General features: G+C 45.4%; 1 protein-coding gene across 1 annotated transcript in view; it reads right to left on the reverse strand.

Moving 5' to 3' along the window:
• Positions 1-12,772, reverse strand: part of CDH23 (cadherin related 23) — a 1,935,615-nt gene that overhangs the window by 1,533,437 nt on the left and 389,406 nt on the right. The window lies entirely within an intron of this gene.

The raw sequence follows: 12,772 nt of genomic DNA on the forward strand, positions 1-12,772 counted from the left end.
AGCCAGCCACAGAAGATGCATGAGCCAGCCAGCCATAGAGGATGTGGGAGCCAGCCACAGAGGATGTGGGGAGCCAGCCAGCCACAGGGGAAGGGGGAACCAGCCACAGAGGACAGGGGGAGCCAGCCAGCTGGCCACAGAGGATGGGGGAGCCAGCCAGCCAGCCACAGAGGATGCAGGAGCCAGCCAGCCACAGAGGATGCAGGAGCCAGCCACAGAGGACGTGGGAGCCGGCCAGCCACAGAGGACGCAGGAGCCAGCCAGCTAGCCACAGAGGACCCGGGAGTCAGCCAGCCACAGAGGACCCGGGAGTCAGCCAGCCACAAAGGATGCAGGAGCCAGCCAGCCACAGAGGACATGGGAGCCAGCCAGCCATAGAGGACGCAGGAGGGAGCCAGCTAGCCACAGAGGATGCGGGAGGGAGCCAGCCACAGAGGACGCATGAGCCAACCACAGAGGATGCGGGAGTGAGCAACAGAGGACAGGGGAGCCAGCCAGCCACAGAGGACGGGGGAGCCAGCCAGCCAGCCACAGAGGACGCGGGAGCCATTATACTCCTTTTTAGTCTCTAATGGGACCTTGAGGGGACTCTTTCTAACAGATTCTATAATGGACACTGAAAGGTCCCATTAGATTCCTTTGTTGCCAATGGGTCCTGGAGGGGGGTCTCTCTCTAACAGAGACTTTCTAATGGACACTGTTAGAGAGAGACCCCCCCAGGTCCCATTAGACTCTGTTGTAGTCTCTAATGGGGCCTGGAGGGGACACTTTCTAACAGACTGTCCAATGGACACTGTTAGAGAGGAACTGTGCATAGTAACCAATCAGCTTCTATCTGCAGTTTGTTCAGTTAAGCTTTGAAAATTAAAGATATAAGCTGTCTGGTTGCTATGCTAAGCTCTTGCATATTCTGTCTTCTCCAGTTTTGATACATTCCCCTCCTAGTCTTTAAATAATGTCCTCGGTGTGAATAACGCATGTGGCTGTCAACAGAAACTTGTGAGGTTGCCAGCTAAATCATATTTACCACTTTTCTAAGGTATGGGCATTTTGAGCAAGTATAAGGAACAGTCTAATAAACCCGAATTTTCACAAAGCTTTGTTTTTATTGGTATACTATTAAGTTCTAACCAAGGTTCGGGCGTTCACTTGTTTTGTTTCTAAGTAATCGGTTAGCACCAGTTTTATTTCCCCCACTGCAACACTATGGAATATATTGTTTAATAAAAAAAAACTCATCATTGTATCCCCCAATATGAGCTATGAATATTCAATTGAATATTCAATATTTCAAACCATTAGCTATCCAAGAACAATGCTTATAAACAGTATATATAAAGCCTCCTTTTTTTTTTTTTCTTTTGCACTTGATTTGCTGCTCGTGTTTTATCTCGAGCTAAGAACTTATTTTTCTGTGTAGCATCTTTGCATAAAATATTGTACAGATGTAAATACTACAGTTTAATGACTTGTTCTGAAAAAAAAACACTAGCTTCTGTAATATTTTTATTGGCCTTTGGTTAAGGATGTAGCAGCCAATAAATTAATTTCACAATAGAATGTGCATTAATAACAAAGTTATTTTCTACAAGTTATTTTCTAGCATAGCAAATGTGAAGATCCAAAGCACCTAAAGATTAGGAAATTCCAAACCTTTTATGTACTGCAGGAAATATATGAGGTGTTTAAAATGCAAAATTGGCAATACCCACACTTTTGTTTTGATTTGATAATCAGTTGAAGCAAACCTACAAAAGCAGAGTAACACCATAAACACCTAATAAACAATGCTCAAGCGCAGGTTACTATTATTCAAAACCACATGACAGAATGATTAGCAGATCATGAAGTGTTTCTTAGTGACATATGGTACTTTAGGGAATTTGGTAAATATTCCTAAATATACAGTGTTTTTTTCTTTACTATTATTGTCAATCCACATACACGTGGAAGCAGAACTAACCTCAATATAATGGGGCATACACATGGTCGGACTTTTCGGCTACAAAAGTCCGACAGCCCGTCCGACAAACTTTCGACAGACTTTTGGCGGACTTGCGGCAGACTTTCTAACGAACGGACTTGCCTACATACAATCACACAAAAGTCCGACGGATTCGTACACGATGACATACACCAGACTAAAATAAGGAAGTTGATAGCCAGTAGCCAATAGCTGCCCTAGCGTGGGTTTTTGTCCGTCGGACTAGCATACAGACGAGCGGATTTCTGGGTCCGGCGGAGTTACAACGTAAAGATTTGAAGCATGTTCCAAATCTAAAGTCCGTCAGATTTGCGACTGGAAAAGTCAGCTGAAAGTCCGGGGAAGCTCACACATGATCGGATTGTCCGCCGGATTTGGTCCGTCGGCGTCCGTCGGACTTTTGTAGCCGAAAAGTCCGACCGTGTGTACGCCCCATAAGTTCCAGCATTTCTCCAGTCCAGTCCACACTGACTGTACGCTTCTTACAATGAAGGACTCCATAGGAAAGATTACTATTGTATATAGGACTAGATACAAATACAATACAAATTGAGTGTAAGCAGAAATACACTGTAAAAGGGAAATTAGTAACAGGGAGATAACTGTGTCCTCACATGCACTTTTATTTTATTAGATAATAGATATCATCTGCTGTACACACCAATCCAGCAATTGGATTGCAGAGCAGGTCACTGATAATGTCAATTTGTCACACATAACCCAGGTAACATTTCTTAGAATTATACTTCCAATATCTAACTACTCCTTATATATCAAACTTAGAGAGTAGTACCCCTTAGACAATATAAGTTTGTTTATTTATTATTTTTTAGATTGTTAGCCCATATTCTGAGGCCCTCTCTGGGCTTTTGGTTCACCTTTTCCCCTGCAGATGTGTTGTTTGCCAACATATTTTGTGCAGAAAAGTGTCCCTCTTTTTCATCTCTGAAAGTTGGGAGATTTGCGAGTTCTGATGACTAAATTTGGATTTTAACGTTATGGATTAGACCACATAGCCCATCCTGTTCAGGGTTCTTTTTAGCAAGATTAAGCCTGGGTTCACACTGAAGCGATGCAGGAACCAGCGCGATTTCAGTGCCGGTTTCCGCATCGCATCTCTCTCACAGGCAGTTCACACTGCCCTCTGAACCGCTGCAAGTGTCAATACAATGTTAATGACAACCCCAGATCGGTTCACAGATAGCAGTGCGAACTGTGGATTTGGACAGGAATCGGATTGCGGGGGAAAAAAATGTCCCTGCACCTTTGTTTATGTGAATGCAATGCGAGTTCAGCCATACAACTGTATGGCTGAACTCGCACCGCACAGACATCGCATGTGATTGGCACTGCAGTGCACTTACTGGCCACTTTATTAAGTACACCTGTTCAATTGCTTGGTAACACAAATTGCTAATCAGCCAATTACATTGCAGCAACTCAATGCATTTAGGCATCTAGACATGGTGAAGATGACTTGCTGAAGTTCAAACCGAGCATCAGAATGAGGATTTAAGTGACTTGGTTGTTGGTGCCAGACGGGCTGGTCTGGATATTTTAAAAACTGCTGATCTACTGGGATTTTCATGCACAACCATCTCTAGGGTTTACAGAGAATGGTCCAAAAAAGAGAAAATATCCAGTGAGCGGCAGTTGCGTGGACGAAAATGCCTTGTTGATGTCACAGGTCCGATAAGACTCATTACAACCAAGGTATGCAAAATACCATCTCTGAATGCACAACACATCGAACCTTGAAGCAGATGGGCTACAATAGCAGAAGACCACACCGGGTGCCACTCCTGTCAGCTAAGAACAGGAAACAAAGGCTACAATTCGCACAGGCTCACCAAAACTGGACAATAGAAGATTGGAAAAACGCTGCCTGGTCTAATAAGTCTTGATTTCAGCTGTGACATTCAAATGGTATGGTTAGAATTTGGCATAAACAACATGAAAGCATGGATCCATCCTGCCTTGTATCAACGGTTCAGGCTGATGGTGGTGTAATGGTGTGGGGGATATTTTCTTGGCACACTTTGGACCCCTTAGTACCAATTGAGCATTATTTAAATGCCACGGCCTACCTAAGTATTGTTGCTGACCATGTCCATCCCTTTATGACTACAGTGTACCCATCTTCTGATGGCTACTTCCAGCATGATAATGCACAATTTCACAAAGTTCAAATCATTTCACCACTGGTTTCTTGAACATGACAATGAGTTCACTGTACTCAATGGACTCCACACTCACCAGATCTCAATCTAAAAGAGCACCTTTGGGATGTGGTAAAACAGGAGATTTGCATAATGGATGGCCAGCCAACAAATCTGCAGCAGCTGTGTGATGCTATTATGTCAATGTAGCAAGGTCCCGGACCTCTTGAGGCATAATAGTTGCCTCCAGAGTTAGGGACAGCTGATATCCTTCTATATATAGTGGGTTGCAAGTAGGGATGGGCTATCTATTAGAGTCGAACATGGGTTCGACTCGGACATTGGCTGTTCGCCCGTTCGCCGAACAGCGAACAATTTGGGGTGTTCGGGGCTAAAATTCGAAAAGCCGCGGAACACCCTTTAAAAGTCTATGGGAGAAATCTAAAGTGCTAATTTTAAAGGTTAATATGCAAGTTATTGTCATAAAAAGTGTTTGGGGACCCGGGACCTGCCCCAGGGGACATGTATCAATGCAAAAAAAAGTTTTAAAAACTGACGTTTTTTCGGGAGCAGTGATTTTAATAATGCTTAAAGTGAAACAATAAAAGTGAAATATTCCTTTAAATTTCATACCTGGGTGATGTCTATAGTATGCATGTAAAGTGGCGCATGTTTCCCGTGTTTATAACAGTCCGAGAGCAAAATGACATTTCTAAAGGAAAAAAAAGTCATTTAAATGTGCTAGCGCTAGTGCCGGCTATTAATGAATTGTCGATCCCGACAATACACATAAAAGTCATTGAAAAAAAAAAATGCGTGGGGGTCCCCCAAAATTCCATTACCAGGAGCATCAAGTCTGGTATGGATATTAAGGAGAACTCTGCACCCAAATATTTTTTAAAAAGTGGCATGGGGTTCCCCCCCAAAAATCCATACCAGACCTGAGGGTCTGGTACGGATTTTAAGGGAAACTCCGCACTAAAATTTTTTTTAAAAATGGCGTGGGTTCCCCCAAAAATCCACACCAGACCCTTATCCGAGCACGCAACCTGGCAGGCCACAGGAAAAGAGAGGGGGTGGGAGAGCGCCCCCCCCAAACCGAACCAGGCCACATGCCCTCAACATGGGAAGGATGTCCCCATGTTGATGGGGACAAGGGCCTCATCCCCACAACCCTTGCCCGGTGGTTGTCGGGGTCTGCGGGCGGGTGACTTATCGGAATCTGGAAGCCCCCTTTAACAAAGGGGACACCCAGATCCCAGCCCCCCCATGTGAATTGGTAAGGGGTACATTGTACCCCTACCATTTCACAAAAAGAAAGTGTCAAAATGTTAAAAAAACACAGGAGATGGCTTGGGACAAGTCCTTTATTAAAATAAAAAAAAATAAATAAAAAAGAGATTCCAGCGATGTAATCCAATAAATCCATGCTCCTACTCCATGTAATCCAATTCCCAATCTCCAGCGATGGATGATCTCCAGCGACTCCAGCGAGGAACTCGCACAGGATCCTGCCTCCACCGGAGGCACCCAGCCAATGACGCGGCGGCAGCTTGACAGCTCTTATGTAGCTGAGGGCGGGGCCACCTGTCACGTGACCCCGTCCCCCTCTGACAAGGGGAAACGCCGGGGTTTCCCAGTGATGTGTATGGGTGACCCCGCCCCCCTCTGATGCAACGCAGGATTCCTACACCTTTTTGAATCTATGCCATGAACATTAAGAATTAAGGCAGTTCTGAAGGCAAAAGGGGGTCCAACCAGGCAGTGGTGTAGCATGGGGGGTGCGAGGGGGCGTAGGCCCCGGGCGCAACATTTGGGGGGTGCAAAATCCTGCTCCAGTATGTGTCACGCTCTCTCCATACATCTATATTCTATGTTCTGCGAGCCCGCGCTTCGGCCGCCATGTTAATTCTCAGGCCGGCCCCTGGCGCCCTGTGATTGGGCGAAAGGGGTCATGTGCGGCAGGTGGGGCTGGCCTGTCCTCAATTGCGGGGGGAGCGGGGCTGGCCTTTGTTGTGGCTGTCATCTTCTCCTGCTCCTCCTCTCTGGCCCGGGTCACCAATCATGTCCCCGACGGCCGTCACGGCAGGCAGTCTGTGGCCGCTGTCTTCTCCTCCTCTCCGGCCCGGGTCACTGATCATCATGTCCCCGCCGGGGCAGGCAGTGTGACAGTCAGCGGTGCAGAGGCAGAGCAGATGGAAGAAAAAAGGTAAGAGACTCACTCGGCCCCGGGGGAGTAGATATGGTCTGGGGAGAGGGAGCAGCCAGTTAGTGTATAGTGTAATGTATAGTGTATTGTGTGTAGTATATTGGTCTGTGGGTAGTAGTGGTCGGTGGGTGGGTAGTGTATAGTGTAGTGGTCAGTGTGGTGTGTGGTCAGTGTGTAGTGTCGTGTAGTGGTCAGTGTGTAGTGTAGTGGTCAGTGTGTAGTGTAGTGGTGTGTAGTGGTCAGTGTGGTGTATAGTGTAGTGCGGTCAGTGTGTAGTGTAGTGTGGTCAATGTGTAGTGTAGTGGTGTGTAGTGATCAGTGTGGTGTGTAGTGTAGTGGTCAGTGTGGTGTAGTGGTCAGTGTGTAGTGTAGTGGTTAGTGGTGTGTAGTGGTTAGTGTGTGGTGTAGTGTAGTGGTCAGTGTGTAGTGTAGTGGTTAGTGGTGTGTAGTGGTCAGTGTGTGGTGTAGTGTAGTGGTCAGTGTGTAGTGTAGTGGTTAGTGGTGTGTAGTGGTTAGTGGTGGTTAGTGTGTAGTGGTCAGTGTGTAGTGGTTAGTGGTGGTCAGTGTGTGGTGTAGTGTAGTGGTCAGTGTGTAGTGGTCAGTGTGTGGTGTAGTGTAGTGTGTAGTGGTTAGTGGTGTGTAGTGGTCAGTGTGTAGTGGTTAGTGGTGTGTAGTGTGGTCAGTGTGTAGTGTAGTGGTCAGTGTGGTGTGTGGTCAGTGTGTAGTGGTCAGTGTGTAGTGTAGTGGTGTGTAGTGGTCAGTGTGGTGTGTAGTATAGTGGTCAGTGTGTAGTGTAGTGGTGTGTAGTGGTCAGTGTGGTGTGTAGTATAGTGGTCAGTGTGGTGTGTAGTGTAGTATGGTCAGTGTGTAGTGGTTAGTGTGTAGTGTAGTGTTGTCGGTGTGTAGTGGTTAGTGGTGTGTAGTGGTTAGTGGTCAGTGTGTAGTGGTTAGTGGTGTGTAGTGGTTAGTGGTGTGTAGTGATTAGTGGAGTGTAGTGGTTAGTGGTCAGTGTGTAGTGGTCAGTGTGTAGTGGTTAGTGGTGTGTAGTGGTTAGTGGTGTTTAGTGGTGTGTGGTGTGTAGTGTAGTGGTCAGTGGATAGTGTAGTGTATTGTGTAGTACTATAGTGTAGTGGTCAGTATAGGAATCAGGTAGGTCAGTACATATGATGTACCTCTGGCGTTTGCCGAGGTTTTGCTCCACTGTGTCGTGCCTGCGTGACGCTGAGGGGGAGCTGGCGTTCCATACTGGGGCTGCATCTCACTCCCTGCTTCATGATATTCAGAGACGGTGCTGATACAACCTATGCACACCCTGATCCCCTCCTATCTATGTGGCTTCAAACATCATATGTACTCTCCAAGAAGTCCCCTCCAATGCGGGGTGTTGGTGTATGCGGTCCGGTGTTCCTCGTTGAGGTCCCCCTCTCATCTCCCGGGCCAGGCTCCATGGCTTACCCCTGGCTTTGTTTTGTTGCACGGTCCCAGTTTTGGCTATCATAATGTAGATGCATCTGGCTCCTGAAGAGTGGATTGAAGAAAAAAAATAAATAAATAAATAAAAGTCAGCAGCTACAAATACTGCAGCTGCTGACTTTTCATAATCGGACACTTATCTGTCCCAGGGTCCAGCGATGCGGGGGAATGAAGCCCCGCTGCTCTCTGCGGTGCCGGCATTGTAAATGTGGGCGCCCGGCTGTTGCTTCACAGCTGGGCATCCACAGCGCATGCGCGCCACGACTGGCGGGGCAATCATCTGGGACCTGTCACATGTCCCAGATGATTGCCAAGAGGGAGGGGGGAGAGGCGTTCTCCCTTCTGGTGCAGTGGTGCGCTGGGAGGAAGTGGGAGCTGGGACCCTCTAATCCGCACCCCCCCCCCCCAAAAAAATGACATGCCAAATGTGGCATGTCAGGTGGTCACCTCCCTTAAAGTGGAAGTTTCTTTTTTGGGTGGAACTCTGTTTTAAGAGCATCAATGAAATACAAGTGAGGTGACACACCTGTTCTCCAGTGAGATCTACAAGTGTTTTTGTCATAGATTCAGTAAGGGGAGGGATGGTCTGGGGGTTGTGGACTATCATCATGTTTTATGTTACACTCTAAATCTGGGTGTAACATAAAATATGGTCAGAAAGGTGGACTGGTTTATAATGTGCTCCTACAGTACAGTGTAGATATGTACTAACTAAGGACGGGCCGAACACCCCCCCCGGTTCGGTTCGCACCAGAACTTGCGAACAGGCAAAAAATTCGGACGAACACCGTTGTGTCTATGGGACACAAACATGAAAAATCAAAATTGCTCATTTTAAAGGCTTATATGCAAGTTATTGTCATAAAAAGTGTTTGGGGACCCGAGTCCTGCCCCAGGGGACAGGTATCAATGCAAAAAAAAAGTTTTGAAAACGTTCGTTTTTTCGGGAGCAGTGATTTTAATAACGCTTAAAGTGAAACAATGACAATGAAATATTCCTTTAAATATCGTGCCTGGGGGGTGTCTATAGTATGCCTGTAAAGTGCCACAGTTTTCCCTTGTTTAGAACAGTACCACAGCAAAATTACATTTCTAAAGGAAAAAAGTCATTTAACCGGTTCAATACAGGGCATTTTCACCCCCTTCCTTCCCTGGCCAATTTTTAGTTTTCAGCGCTGTCGCACTTTAAACGACAATTGCGCGGTCGTGCGACGTTGTACCCCAAAAAAATTGACGTCCTTTTTTCCCCACAAATAGAGCTTTCTTTTGGTGGTATTTGATCGCCTCTGCGGTTTTTATTTTTTGCGCTATAAACAAAAGAAGAGCGACAATTTTGAAAAAAAACACAATATTTTTTACTTTTTGCTATAATAAATATCCCAATTTTTTTTTAAAAAACAAATTTTTTCCTCAGTTTCTGCCGATACGTATTCTTCTACATATTTTTGTTAAAAAAGCGTATATTGATTGGTTTGTGCAAAAGTTATAGCGTCTACAAAATACGGGATAGATTTATGTCATTTTTTTCGTGACTGCTACATTATGGCGGACACATCGGACACTTTTGACACATTTTTGGGACCATTCACATTTATACAGTGATCAATGCTATAAAATTGCATTGATTACTGTGTAAATGTGACAGGCAGTGAAGGGGTTAACCACTAGGGGGTGGAGAGGGGTTAATATGTTTCCTAGGGAATGCTTCTAACTGTAGGGGGAGGGGACGTACAAAGGGAGGAGACCGATCAGTGTTCCTCCGTTCTGGGAACACAGATCGGTCTCCTCTCACCTGACAGGCTGTGGATCTGTGTGTTTACACACACAGATCCACGGTCCGGCCCGGTTAACGGGCAATCGCGTGTGCCCGACGGACATCGCGGCCGCCGGGCACACGCACCGTGTCCCGAGCAATGCGGCGCGCCCCCTAGACGGCCGGGAATCCCAGGACGTCATATGACGTCCACCCAGGATGGGAGATCCCATCCCAGGACGTCATATGACTATATGTGGGTAGGGAAGTGGTTAAAACTGGTCACGGCTGTAATGAATTGTCAGGTCTAGGCAATATAGATAAAACTCATTGAAAAAAACAGCATTGGTCCCCCCCCCCCCAGTCCATTGCCAGGCCCTTCAGGTCTGGTATGGATATTAAGGAGAACCCTGCGCCAAATTTAAAAAAAAATGGCGTAGGGGTCCCCCCCAAAATCCATACCAGACCATTTAGGTCTGGTATGGATTTTAAGGGGAACCCTGCACCAAAATTAAAAAAAAAAATTTGTAGGGATCCCCCCCAAAATCCATACCAGACCCTTATCGGAGCACGCAACTTGGCAGGCCGCAGGAAAAGAGGGGGATGAGAGAGCGCCCCCCCTCCTGAACCATACCAGGCCACATGCCCTCAACATGGGGGGGTGCTTTGGAGTCACCCCCTAAGCATCTTGTCCCCATGTTGATGGGGACAAGGGCCTCATTCCCACAACCCTTGCCCAGTGGTTGTGGGGGTCTGCGGGTGGGGAGCTTATAGGAATCTGGAAGCCCCCTTTAACAAGGGGACCCCCAGATCCCGGCCCCCCCCATGTGAATTGGTAACAGGTACATTGTACCCCTACCATTTCACAAAAAAGTTTCAAAAACAGTAAAAACAGGAGACAGGAGACACTTTGGGACAAGTCCTTTATTAAAAAATAAAAATGTCCCGCAATGTAGATCCATCTCACATTGCCCGACGAGCCTAAAAAAGAAAAACAAAAAGCCACAACAGTGCAGCCTTCGTGGGAGGCTCCAGCCGAGTGACACTTCTTCTCGGGGACAGCTATTATATAGCTGAGGGCGGGGCCACTCGGTGATGTAAACAGGAGACCCTGCCGACCTCTGATGTCACGTGGCCAAATAAATAACTTTTTTTTCCATTTTAGAAATGTAATTTTGCTGTGGTACTGTTCTAAACGCGGGAAAACTGTGCCAGTTTACAGGCATACTATAGACACCCCCCAGGCACGATATTTAAAGGAATATTTAATTTATATTGCTTCACTTTAAGCATTATTAAAATCACTGCTCCTGAAAAAACGTCCGTTTTTAAAACTTTTTTTTGCATTGATACATATCCCCTGGGGCAGGACCCCAAACACTTTTTATGACAATAACTTGCATATAAGCATTTAAATTGAGCACTTTTGGTTTTTCAAGTTAGTGTCCCATAGACTTTAATGGGGTTCCGCGGCTTTCGAATTTGCCGCGAACACTGCATAATGTTCGTTGTTTGCCGAATGTCCGAACAACCAAAGTTCAGCCTGAACTTATGCTCGCCCATCCCTAGTATTAACATATGTGATTTCACAGAATTGATACAAAATACAGTTTTATATACAGTTTTATATACAGTGCCTTGAAAAAGTATTCACACCCCTTGAAATTTTCCACATTTTATCATGTTGCAACCAAAAACATAAATGTATTTTATTGGGATTTTATGTGATAGACTAACACAAAGTGGCACATAATTGTGAAGTGAAAGGAAAATGATAACATGGTTTTCCAAATTTTTTACAAATAAATATCAGAAAAGTGTGGCGTGCATTTGTATTCAGCCCCCTTTACTCTGATACCCCATAACTAAAATCTAGTGGAACCAATCGCCTTCAGAAGTCACCTAATTAGTAAATGGAGCCCACCTGTGTGTAATTTAATCTCAGTATAAATACAACTGTTCTGTGAAGCCCTCAGATGTTTGTTAGAGAACCTTAGTGAACAAACAGCATCAAGAAGGCCAATGAACACATCAGACAGGTCGGGGATAAAGTTGTGGAGAAGTTTAAAGTAGGGTTAGGTTATATAAAAAATATCCCAGGCTTTGAACATCTATTCAATCACTATTCAATCCATCATCCAATAATGGAAAGAGTATGGCACAACTGCAAACCTACCAAGACCTGGCCATCCACCTAAATTGACAGACTGGGCAAGGAGAGCATTAATCAGAGAAGCAACCAAAAGACCCAATGGTAACTCTGGAGGAGCTGCAGAGATCCACAGCTCAGGTGGGAGAATCTGTCCACAGGACAACTATTAGTCGTGCACTCCACAAATATGGCCTGTATGGAAGAGTGGCAAGAAGAGTGGCAAGAAGAAAGCCATTGTTGAAAGAAACCATAAGAAGTCCCGTTTGGGAGAAGCCATGTGGGGGACACAGCAAACATGTGGAAGAAGGTGCTCTGGTCAGATGAGACCAACATTTAACTTTTTGACCTAAAAGCAAAACGCTATGTGTGGCAGAAAACTAACACTGGACACACCATCCCCACCGTGAAACATGTTGATGGCAGCATCATGTTGTGGGGACGCTTTTCTTTAGCAAGGACAGGGAAGCTACTCAGAGTTGATGGGAGGATGGATGGAGCCAAATGCAGGGCAATCTTAAAAGAATATCTATTGGAGTCTGCAAAAGACTGGGGTGGAGGTTCACCTTCCAGCAGAACAACGACCCTAAACATACAGCCAGAGTTACAATGGAATGGTTTAGATCAAAGCATATTCATGTGTTAGAATGGCCCAGTCATAGTCCAGACCTAAATCCAAATCTGTGGCAAGACTTGAAAATTGCTGTTTACAGACGTTCTCCATCCAATCCGACAGAGCTTGAGCTATTTTACAAAGAAGAATAGGCAAAAATGTCACTCTTTAGATGTGGAAAGCTGGTAGAGACATCCCCAAAAAGACTTGCAACTGTAATTGTAGCGAAAGGTAGTTCTACAAATTATTGACTCGGGGGGTTGAATACAAATACACGCCACACTTTTCACATATTTATTTGTAAAAAACTTGAAAAACCATTTATCATTTTCCTTCTAATTCACAATTATGTGCCACTTTGCGTTGGTCTATCACATAAAATACATTTATGTTTTTGGTTGTAACATGACAAAATGTGAAAAATGTCAAGGG

This window comes from Aquarana catesbeiana, linkage group LG08 (assembly GCF_042186555.1).
Source record: "Aquarana catesbeiana isolate 2022-GZ linkage group LG08, ASM4218655v1, whole genome shotgun sequence".
NCBI classification, from domain to species: Eukaryota; Metazoa; Chordata; class Amphibia; order Anura; family Ranidae; genus Aquarana; species Aquarana catesbeiana.